Here is a 12,131-nt window from a genome sequence, read left to right on the forward strand (position 1 = left end):
ACAGGTATTCCAACTCATCTTCAGTTGCGTCTTAGGTTGCATAATCTCTCACGGCCAAGTAACTTGACCTTCACTGCATAGCTGTCAATTGCGTATGTTATACTAATCGGTTTGCAAAACGAAAAGCTCGAGTTTCTCGGAGATAATACCCTACCGTCCCGCTTGAAACCGAATAATTAACCTTGGCTGAAGAGGCCCTCATGAAGATTCTTCGTGTCTTAGACGTGACTGAGTCGAACCCAGCTCTATCTAACCACAGGGCATCCTCAAAACCGACTAGACTACAGAAGCTCTTCAATGGCTTTTAGTATAATAAATAAATAATAATACAAATTATAGGGGTTATGCTAATCATAGACATCGATGTGCCGTAATTCTATCCAGTTAATCACAAGTTCCAAAAGTTACAAATAGGCCTGGATCTCTGACTGCTACGCTAGGATCGAAGTTCGGTACTAAATGATCCAAGCATATAATTTCAATTCTTGTTAATTTGACAAACTCCTTCAAGGGTTAACTAGCTTCAGTATGGGCTGCTTGCTTGGATAAGTGACTTCTGTTCAAATCTTTTCTATAACGTAAAGCTGGAAGGTCTTTCCCACCTCGATGTATTTATTTTTTTCTATGTTAAGTCAGTTAACACACGGACGCCTCATCACCTTAGCTTATCCGCAGTAAGTCTAAATAATCAACTAAACAATATCTTTAATTCCTCCTCTTTATTATCATGTGTTGTTATGGTAAATTAAGTGACATTATGTTATTTCGTCGAGAAATACAAGTTATGATTACTTTACCACCTATAAAAAAGCACTTATTATTGACAGGTGTTCAGCGCCATCTATCGGTAAAGAAACAAATTAGCATACATTCTCTTACTGTTTTATGTATAGACGTACATCACTCCTTTACGCCTTGCTTTGCAATTTCATGGAAGGACATCTCCAGTTCTCCTCTCGTGCAATAAAAAAAGTACTTTATCTTGACATTTTATGAGCTTCTCACCAACCTGAATGTCTATCATAACGCATTTCTCCTCCCATCCACCGGATTCTGTGTCCCATTATGGTGCCATCATACTTTAACGGTACGCAGTTTCAATGCTATAATCATCTCGAAAATCTTGTTAATTAAATGCTATATCATCTTGGAATCCTTGTGCTCACAGTATTATGCATAAATTATCAAATATTATGAAATAGTTCACATTTTTTCTGTTAGATGGCGCAAATACTTAGTACAAGAAAGGTTTATTTATACATATAATTTGAAAACTTCAAAAGTGGTATTCCGTTTATAATTTTGTTTCAGAAAGAATTGCGTAGTAATATGAATTTCCACTAAGATTTCATTAAGAGTGACTCAGATCTCTTTAGAATTTTTCTGATTTTATTATTAAAATATGCACTTTAATATATTATTGTAATCTATAACATGACACAAAACATTGTTTTGATAGTGCTGCCATCTATCGATTCATTCAATAACCGTTAAAATTTCACGTAAAAATTGTTAAGATATCGCGAAGAGGATTTTATTTTCGTTTATTACTCAACAATGAAATAGCAAATGATAATAACAGTTTAAATTTCTTTGTTTTCTTATATATTTTTTTCTTTTTTCTATTTTCCCATACAAAATGAACGTTTATTTCTTTTTTCTAGAGTTTCAGCAGTTCGAATCTCTGCTACTATTTTTGGAAACGATGTCTCGCACAGTTGGATATGAATATGCCGAAGTTGAAATAGTTTTGAGATTTCAAGCCATCAGTCGCTTTTTTATGTGGTTTTTCCAACAGCTTTGGAAGACGATATATCGTTTAAGTGCTAAAGTTTCTCTTACGTATTTGCAACTACTTGCACAAAGTTTGCCAATCTTATCTCTTTCTCTTTCCATCATGCCAAAGACTGGAATTTTTTATTTAGTTATTTATTTATTTTGTTTATTTTGGTGAGCTGCTTTGCAGATAAGGTTTACGAGTTCTGCCAACAGTTGTCTTGGCTAGTGGCTCCATCTATAGTGGTATATTCCATCAACAGCAGATGACAAACTACATTTAGTTCTGCGAACATGTCACGTGAATATCGCTCGCGGATGTTGATTTCTTTACTTACTCGAGCGCCACCACGTAGATGGTTTATTATGCAGATAATTCCAGATGAAATACATTTTCATCAGTGGGCGTAAACAAGGAATTAGAATAATATTTTTATTTCGTTCTTGTTGGGTGTAACGAAATTCAAAATTTATGGGTTAAAAAAAAAAAAAAGCGTCACTGAACGCATATTGGAAAAACAACAATGGAACTAATATAATTTTAATAACTTTCATTTTAATAAATTTAATAACTTTAAATAACTGATATAATATTAATAATCACTTTAATTTAAATGTAAAATAAAACTTTCAAGCTTTGTGTACCCGCATATATAATGAAATAATGATAAGTAAATAGTTAAATATATGATCAAATTACAAATTTTATTGGAACTGTTTTATATAAATATATTAATTAACTAATGATTTCTGGCGTTGTTACACTTTTTGGACTTCCTTCACGTGGATCATCTTCAAGGCTAGTATGGCCACGTTTAAACTCGGCAGCCCATTTTTTAATTGTCCAAAACGAAGGAGAAGAGTGCCCATAAACTTTTATGAACTTCGAATGAATTTCTTTTGGCGTTAAACTTTCTTTTAAAAAGAATTTTATAACCGCACGATACTCAATTATATCCATTTCAAGGGATAAAGGCAACACTTTTGCTTCAGACAGCTGCATAAAACAAACTACTTGATAGAATGACTTGCAATTCCGCATGGATGCTTATGACAGATGTACCAACTCAGGAAAAAAAATCTTGCCGACAGTGTTGCCATCTATGGTCGAGGCGGAGAACTTTTCAGACCAACTACATATGTTCATTTTGACATGTAAGTGTCAGAATAGGAGGAGGGTCATCTGTAAAGATGACTGCCTTCAAGTAGAAAACATCAAGCATTGTATGCAGTTTTCGATGATCCATCCGAAACCTGAGAACAGTATTCTATAATAGAATGAATTGAGGATTTATATAGTGCTAAAAGTGGAAAGTAATGTCTTGAGTGTAGAAGACACCTTTTTTTTTTTTTTTCTTGTCTCCGAGACAAGAGCTGCAGTGAGCTTTTAGACGTGATACGTTTGTGCTGGGTAAGTGTACTCAAGAAGAAGAATTTGATCCTGATTGGAGATTTTAATATTTTTAAAAGTAAAGAAGAATTAAACATGATTTATCTTATGAGAAATAAGACAGAACTGTGACTCCTATATTGCTAGGAGATCAGGGTTTCAATCATTGCTTGTCGTAGTTCTTGCAAGTTGGAATATTTATCCACTACAAGGTTTGTTAAATGAAAAATAAAACAGAGTAAACTTTCAGCAGCGAAACTAGGGATTAGAATTGAGTAAGAAATGAAAATATACTGAAAAACATCTCTCAAAAAGGAATTGGATTTTACAAATATTCGTACTTTATATTGTAAAAAATTACAGCTGCATATTCACATTAATATGAATTAATAAAAGGCATTAATAAGCTTAAAATCAGGCTCTTAGAAATTAGACTAAAGATAGATCTCACATCACGTGACATGATTCTAACTCCAACGAAGTAGAATTTGCTTCGTTTGGTTCAAAAAACAAACTATGTGACATATATTGATTTGCTCACTAAACTAAAAAATAAAAGCTTTTTTTTCCCAAATCGCATGCCTTATAGCAACACAAGATGTGTGGGGAAAAATGATACAAACCAAACAGCTCAACTTGACAGAACTCCAAGACGCATAGCATACAAGACACACAGATTGTGTTGTGTGCTAAGAAAGACCTTCCCGTCTTGAAATACACAAACATCACCGGGGTTGGTCTTCCAGATAAACACAAAGTTAGGACAAGGGAGGGGTGTAAAGAACCCATTTTCCCTAATCATTATAAAATACCTCTTTTGTGTAAGTATAATTTACTAGTAGACATTACACATCCTTGATTTGACGTTAATCTCTTATACTTCCTTCCTTCCTCCCCCTGGGTTTCTAACCCTACTCTCTCTCTCTTTCTCTTCGCACAATTGCTACTCTTCACCCACAAGCGCATCGCGTCAAGGTGATAGATGAGACGTGTCGTAGTTTTGTCGAGAACCAATAAGCCATCTCTGCGACAGGCAATAAATCCAGGGTTCAACACGTCGGAAAGATCATGAAAAAGGTCATGAGCCATTAAGGGGGGTGGCCTTGCAGACAGATGTGCAAAGAAATGGTTAAGAAGCATACATCACAGAGGAGATTTTTTTTTTTTATGAAGGTGATCATAATATTCTTGAATAGAGAAGAAATTGGAAAAACAAAACAGCGCAAAGGTAATGCTGTATGCATACAGTTGAGTGAAATAGTCCTTTACACACTTTAAATAATAATAATAATAATAGATATAAATAACAATTAAAAATATTGCAATAAAATACCATTATGATATTTATTGTTGCGTATCGATTAGTATGAAATTTCATTGTTGCTTCCTCCCCCCCCACACACACTAGAAAATGCCATTGAACTCTAGTTTGACATCTAGCTGTGAATACAGAATTTCACATCTCCTGCCTAGCGTTGATCCGGCCTATTTTAGATTATTGTTATAGTCTTTAATGGCCGTGGAGCTACGGTCGGGTAAGTTTTATGATTTCCCACGTGCTATGGGAGTCTCAATGGATGCGTGGGGTTAGTTTATTATAGCGTGAAGCTGTTTGCACTTTGGGATGCAGGAAAAATGATGTGCGTCTCTTGCAGCGTGCTCGGATAAGAACCGCTAATAGTTGGAGATGCACCTGATTACAATAAGATGTGATCTACATTATAGTAGCAAACGTTAAGGGTATTTTTTGGGGGGAGGGGGGGATATTTTTCAATTAGCTTTTTTGTACAGTACTGTAGGGGAGACGGTTTTTTTTTTTTTTTCTAAGATTAGTCCAACTGTGTATAATTTTCTATTACATGTACAAGGATTTCCCCAATGTGTTTGCCGATCTATGCTAAAGGTTTTATCGTACATTTTACGGTTCCTAAGCGCTTTAATATAAATCTTTCGATGACTGTCGGCAAGATCCCATGACTAATATTAGTTTGTACTTCACAAGTGCAGCTAATTATGCGCCTGCCGAACTCTAACCATCCATCCGGGTCATCAGCCTCTACGGAAAGGCTTAGGCCTTGACGAAAATGACAATCTCCCATTCCACTTCATCTTCTCTTTTCTCTCTCCCCCTCCTCTCTCTCTCTCTCTCTCTCTGAACTCCCTTTGCTGCAGAACTCGTTGTTGCCTTAGGTGCCATTAAAAATACCATTAGAGTGACAGGGATTACAATCTCCAACACGGACCCTCAACATCGCTCCCAATGCATGGAGAAAGAGAGGAATCAGAAATACCATTTATCGACTAGCAAAGCTGGATTATGAAAAGTTTTATTGATCGAGTGGATGCGAGCACCGCTCGCGGACAAGTGACAGAAAATACTAGCACATTTACAGCTTACAAAAATCATTAAAAAAAAAGCAAATCAATGATTTATGTCTTTGTTTTCAAACGTTAAGTAGTGCTGCCATCTACTGATGCTTTTATATAATTTTCCAAGCGAAAATGAACATTGTTTTATTCTTCAACTTATTATAGAGGTCGCTCTTTAAATAAGCCAACTTTAGCAGATGTATTTTATGATCTCTCATTGCGTGCTTCGAATAAAATGATGCCAACCATGTAGATGGCGCTAATGTCAGAAAATCTAACTACAATGAGAACCAGCCAATCAGAAATGGTTTATGTTGGATATTAACAAGCCTGGCGAAGACAAAAGTATTATTGTTGTGAGCGCGTTTGCTATATAAACTACTGTAATGCAAGATGCGGTCAGATAAATGAGCTAAAGTCACTGGGAGACAGTCGCTAGCCACACAACACGGTGCTTAAGGTGTCAGCATGATAAAGTCCAGTCTATTCTAATTAGTGTGGGTGACAGAGCGATTTATCTTGCCACCGCTTACGATAGCCTCATCCTTCTGTTGTATCTCATACGCGAATTACTCCGTTTCTTGTGTCTTTTCCAACACCTGAAGATACATGGAAGTTGTCGGGACACATTGCCCCTTTTAGATCACTTCTGTCACGTGTGAGGGGACTTAGTCGGTTCTCGTTTTACGAGTGCATGCACGGAGAGGTTTAAAGTTTATAGATATGGAAATATTTCTGTATTGATCTGCATTTATTTAATCAAATCGGCTGTAGACGCTGCCATAAGAAAAAAAAACGGGATCTGAGTAGCGGAGTGGGGCAAAAGATACGAAGCATTGGAGAGAGAGAGAGATAAAATAATAAAGGATACACAAAAACAGTTTAGTTTATGGCTGTTATTAGCGGGGGGGGGGAGAGCTTTAAAGGTTTTGATCTTTGTAAAAGTGAAACGGGGCTCCAAAAAATAAGACGATCCCGAAAGATGGCCCAACTCCGCGTTGTTCCACTCAATGACAGACTCACCCCGTCACCGAGAAGAACTTCTCATCATTGGCTCTACCCAGTGGCAGGCTCACTCCCACCACCAAGCAGAGCCATAATCTCAGCGGTGGCCCCACTCAGAAACATGCAAAATATCCTATCTCACATCCCAAATCAATAATATCTAGCTAACTATTGTCTTCCTTGATAATCTCAGGAAGACAGCAGTTAGCTAGATTTCATTAATATTTATCAATAGTTATCTGAATTTTTAAAAGGTGTTTTAGTAATTTATAGCAATAATTTGAAAATATCAAATATTTAAAGATTATTTATTTTTTAATATTTATTATAATATTTTTGTTTGTTTTTTATAGATACAAAGATAATTAAAATATAAAAACACAAATATTCGTTCCGTAAATGCCTACTCCAGAAATTCTTCTCAGAAAAAAAAAAAAAAAAATCAGAACTCCACGGTAGATTCGGGAAGTTAAAAGAGGCAGTGAAGGAAAAGAAGAAAGCATACGAAAAATTCCTGGCACATAAGTCAGCTCGTGCTCTTAGAGAATACAGAGACAAATGCAAGAATGCTAAACGCTGTAAAACTAGCTAAAAAAAGTCATGGGAGGACTTTTTTTAGCTAGTTTCCCTCTGTCCAGGCCTTCTGAACTATGCAATGCATAGTTCAGAAGGCCTGGACAGAGGGACGAATTCCCAATGATTGGAGTAGAGCCCTCATAGTACCCATATATAAAAAGGGAAATAAAACTGAATGTGAGAATTACAGAGGTATTTCCCTACTGAGTGTTCCTGGCAAGATATATGCAAGTATACTTGAGAAACATTTCAGATGGATTGTAGAAAGAAAGCTTGGTAAAGAATAAGCTGGAACAGATGGCATCAATGGCAGAATCATATTTAAAATGAGGACATTAGGAAAGAACATGATGTTGTTAGCATTCAGGAATGTGTTACCAGCGTTAATCTTAGATGATACCTTGGAGAGCAAAACAAGTGCTCTTTGCCAAGTTGGCAGGAAAAGGACGCAGAGGAAGACCGAGATTTAGGTGAATTAATAGTGTTAAAAGTGCCTTAGAAGATAGCAATATAAGATCTGATAATATCGTAGTAACAAATAGTAGATTAATTGGCGGAAACTGGCCGATAGGAAGTTAGTACTGGTTTAACTTTTTCGTATACAGCAACTGAATTAGAACCCTTTATGCAGATGTACGTAAACATCACTTGCGAAGTGTATATGCAAAATACTCGGTCTCGTGCGTCACCACGTGATCTAGGCAACTTTTTAAGAATGCTGATAGTCAGTAATCGTCAACAACGTTAATCACAATGGGAAAAAGAAAGGATCGTTCGGAGTTCAATAAGGAGGACTCATTGTGGGTGCTCGTCTGGCTGGAGCCACGATTTTGAAAACAGCTGAGCTGACTTGGTTCTCAAAAGATGAGATATCCCGGGTGTTTAATCAGTGGAAAAACAACCCACTTTACTTGTATAAGAGGCGTAACTGTGGTCCTAAGACAGTCTGTCAGGAACGGATCATCGTCATCTGAGAAGGCTTGTATGGACAAACAGAACTTCCTGTGTGCAGCAACTGACCGAAGCATTTAATGAAGGCTGTTCAAGACCCAAATCTCACCGAACTATGCGCAGGGAATTGAAGAGGATCGCTATTGGCATTCGCATGCCTATACAGAATCACTGATTTCTCAGAAGAACGGGAAAGGTCGTTTACAGTGGTGTCAGGAACGCCGTGACTGGACACAGGAAGACTGAAAAAAGTCATGTGGTGTGATTAGTCATGGTACACCTTGTTCTGTGCCGAAGGTAGGCAGAAAGTTTGGTGGAAGCCCCATAAAGTAGTGAACCGAACTTGCCTTGTAAGTACAACTCAACGTTCTGGGTCATCGTGTGAGTATTGTTCTGTTGATACGGAACGGACGGCTCCCTGTTATTGCTTGAAGGTCGGGTGTCCTCCAAGGAATATCTGAACATTGTTGCCGATCAAGTTCATCCTGCAATGTTGACTTTTATCCACTAGGTGATGGTTGTTTCCTGAAAGATAATGCTACTGTCCATCGCGCAAGAATTGTTCAGCAGTGGTTCAGCGAGCATGTCCGCGACTTCCACCATCTTCCCTGGTCACCGCAAAGCCCGGGTCCGAATCTCATTGAGAATGTATTGGACATGTTAGAAAAACAGATCGCGGGGAGCGTGGTCCTCTTCCGTCAAATCTGAGCCCGTTCAAGACTGTCTGGCGAACGCCTGGTATTATGCGCCTAGATGCAATTCAGCATCTTTAGAATCTATGCCAAATCATATGTGTGCCGCAATTCGAGATAAACGAGGTCCAACACGTATTAAATAAAAGTTAGCCGGTATGTGTAGTGCTATCATAATATTCTGTACACCTTCTGCGGGTACATATCAAGAATTTGATCATGATGAAAATATGCAACACTAGCTAACAAATCCCATTATAAAAGCAGAGTTTAAAATCTGGATTCTGTCCACTGATCATGTTTAGTTTAAAAAATAAAAATAAATAAATAAATATATAAATATATATATATATATATATATAGGCTGAACTTCTTCATTAGAATTTATTTCAGGTAGCAACTTTTTTTTATTATTATTTTTTAAGTGAATTATTTTTATTATTATTTTTTGGCTAGATGGGCGAAGCAAGAATGCTTTTCGTCTTCCCCGTTATCTGTAGAGGACAGTGTAAGGATATAGTGTTCTTGAGCTATTAAAGCTCTGATCATGGCAGGAGGGTAACAGCAATGGCCGAGTCAGTTAAAATTTCATTGGCTATAGCAATGCCATCCATTACCCTCCTTGGGTACCCATTTTAGTCGCCTCGTACCATACGTGGGCTACAGTGGGGCTATTCTTATCCTGGCCACCATACGGGGAAAATTTAATTATAGTCCTTATAGTCCTTATAAGGACAGGCTTAAAGGGGCGAAGCAAGAATGCTTTTCATATTCCCCGTTATCTGTAGAGGACAGTGTAGGGATAAGGTGTTATTGAGCTATTAAAGCTCTGATCATGGCAGGAGGGTAACAGCAATAGCCGAGCCTCAGTTAGAACTTCATTGGCTACAGCATTGCCATCCAAGGGTATTGGATTGAATGAATCAATCACCGAATCTCACGGTCGATTGACTCACTCTCTTATTTTCCATCAATCTCCAAATTTAATTATTTATCGTTAAAAGATATTTATTAAAAGTTATACAAATTTCTAAAAGCTGTTTTTGTTCATTTATAGAAAACATTTAAAAATTAACAGCAAATTCTAAAACAATGTATTATTTTAATTTTATTTATTATATTAATTATTTTTATTTATATTGAACATGAATATACTGAAAAATATAAGAAAAGAGCAAAATTTCGTTTCTAAAATGTGGTTAAAACGTCCCTGAAAAGTTTAATTCAATAACTTGGAGAAAATTGGATTCTTCTAACTTTATGATTATTATTAAATAAATATTATATTCCCATAAATATTTGACATGTGCAATATCATAAAATTTTTCTTCTCTTTATTTTTTTTTTCCAGCTAACTTTTTTTTTTTTTTTTTTTTTTTTACAAATAATTAAAAAGTATTTACCACAAATCTGCGGATTCGAATCATACATAAGGAATGAATTAATATTTCTAACAGCCTATTAGCTTTATTCAATTCTACGTCCATCTGAACAAAGCTAATCACTGCCCTCCCAGGACGAGTTTAAAGCTCACTAACACTCCATTCGAAGCTTTTCCTTTACAGACGAAGGGGATTACGAAAAGCATATATGCTTCACCCATCCAGAAGTAACGTTTTTTAGAAAAGCTGAATACGTGGCAAATAAAGTTGAAATACACATCTCAGGCAACAATGGAAATCCATTGTTCCCAAAATCAAGAATTCCAAGACAGCCTCAAACTTCTCTTTACCGAAGCTATGAAATAAATCTAAAACAGTCACGATGATTACGAAACTTTTTTTTTTTTTTTTCTTTCTTTCTTTTCTTCGCTAGCAAAGTGGTAATTTAAGGAACCGGCTCCACAAGTCTACTTAATGTAGCATGAAACCGAATAGCCCATAGAACGAAAATGAATACTCCCAAAAGAAAATAATTATTCACTAACTTAAGGTCTTTTTGGCGTTTCAGCAACGTTTGCGATAAGACAAAAATCTCCCCGGAGTTTCGTTTAGGTTGTAAGAAATCATCACTAAGTACCTCTCGTAGGCAGGTGTAGAATTATGAGAGAATACTGAGAGTAGCTCGACAAACCCAAGGGGGAGGGAAGAGGGTAAAGAAGCAATACAACCTGCCAGAGCACCTAACATAATTCTTGGAAATTGTTGCATACAGCAGCAAGTTTTGTACCGATAGCACATCCACACTCCTACACTGAGTGGCCAGTTTATTAGATACACCCAACCAATAGTAAGTTCCCCTTAAGTTCCTCTATAGAAGCCATTGTATCATTAAATATTTAGTGTCAGTACTAATAATACTATTTATAGTAACAATATTAATAATATTTTATTTCATTGTTAATTTCCCTTATTAATAAAACTGTTTCGAACGTATGCTAACTCAACAATGTAATGAAATGAACATACAATTCCAACAATGTGGAATGACGACCTTTTCAACAATGAAAAAAAAAAATCTTTCTATCATACGTTTACCGAACAATGCCTTAAAAGATTCTTTGTTTGCAGACAGCAGAGTGAAATGAGTTCAATCGTTTTCTCCTTTTATTCTCTCTGTCTTTCTTGTTTTCCCATTTTTGTCTTTATGCAGGCGATTTTCTCCTATCTATCGCCTTTCGAACATACCATTTACAAGCTTTTCACATTCCAAACTCACACGCCAACTTCGTTTTGATTTTCTTTCGAGCTGTTAATTAATTCCCGAGTTTTGCGTTGCTGTTATTAACATCTCCACTTCAAGTTAACTATTGATTTTAATTTGCATGCAATTACTTCCATTCCGCACTTAATATGAAAAGATGTCAGAGGAAGTACGTGGTCATTGAGAGTACATTAAATAATTTGACGATATTTAGTAATAATCCGGATTGAAATTGAATTTTGTAGCTACAAAAAAAAGGACTTTATCGAGGGCCAAAAATATCACCACACACACGTTTTTTTTTTTTTTTTTTTTTTTTTTTTTTTTTTTTTTTTTTTTTACTAGCCAATGACGCACACAAAATCTGTTAGAATACCACGAATACTGTGCACTGGTTTAAGGGGACTGCCAGAGGGAGTGATAGATATGACGAATAGAGTTCTGCTGACATCATCCCTTCATCACTTTTTTTTTTTTTTTTTTTTTCCTTGCTCCTGTTAAACTTATGAGGCGAAATAACGTCTAGGTGAGCCTTCAAGATTTGCAGCAAGTGCAGCCAAGGAGGTAAACTCATGGTGGGGAGGGGGGGGGAGTTAAAACAGCGTTAAATATCAGATGATCGCGAGCACACACACACACACACACACACACACACACAGGCGTGCGCACAGCATTGCTTCGTCTTATTTTTATCCAGAAAGGGGGTATCGCTTAGTGATCTGGAAATG

This window comes from Typopeltis vanoorti, chromosome 5 (genome assembly GCF_054136105.1).
Source record: "Typopeltis vanoorti isolate ZY-2024b chromosome 5, IOZ_Tvanoo_1.0, whole genome shotgun sequence".
In the NCBI taxonomy this organism is placed as follows: domain Eukaryota; kingdom Metazoa; phylum Arthropoda; class Arachnida; order Uropygi; family Thelyphonidae; genus Typopeltis; species Typopeltis vanoorti.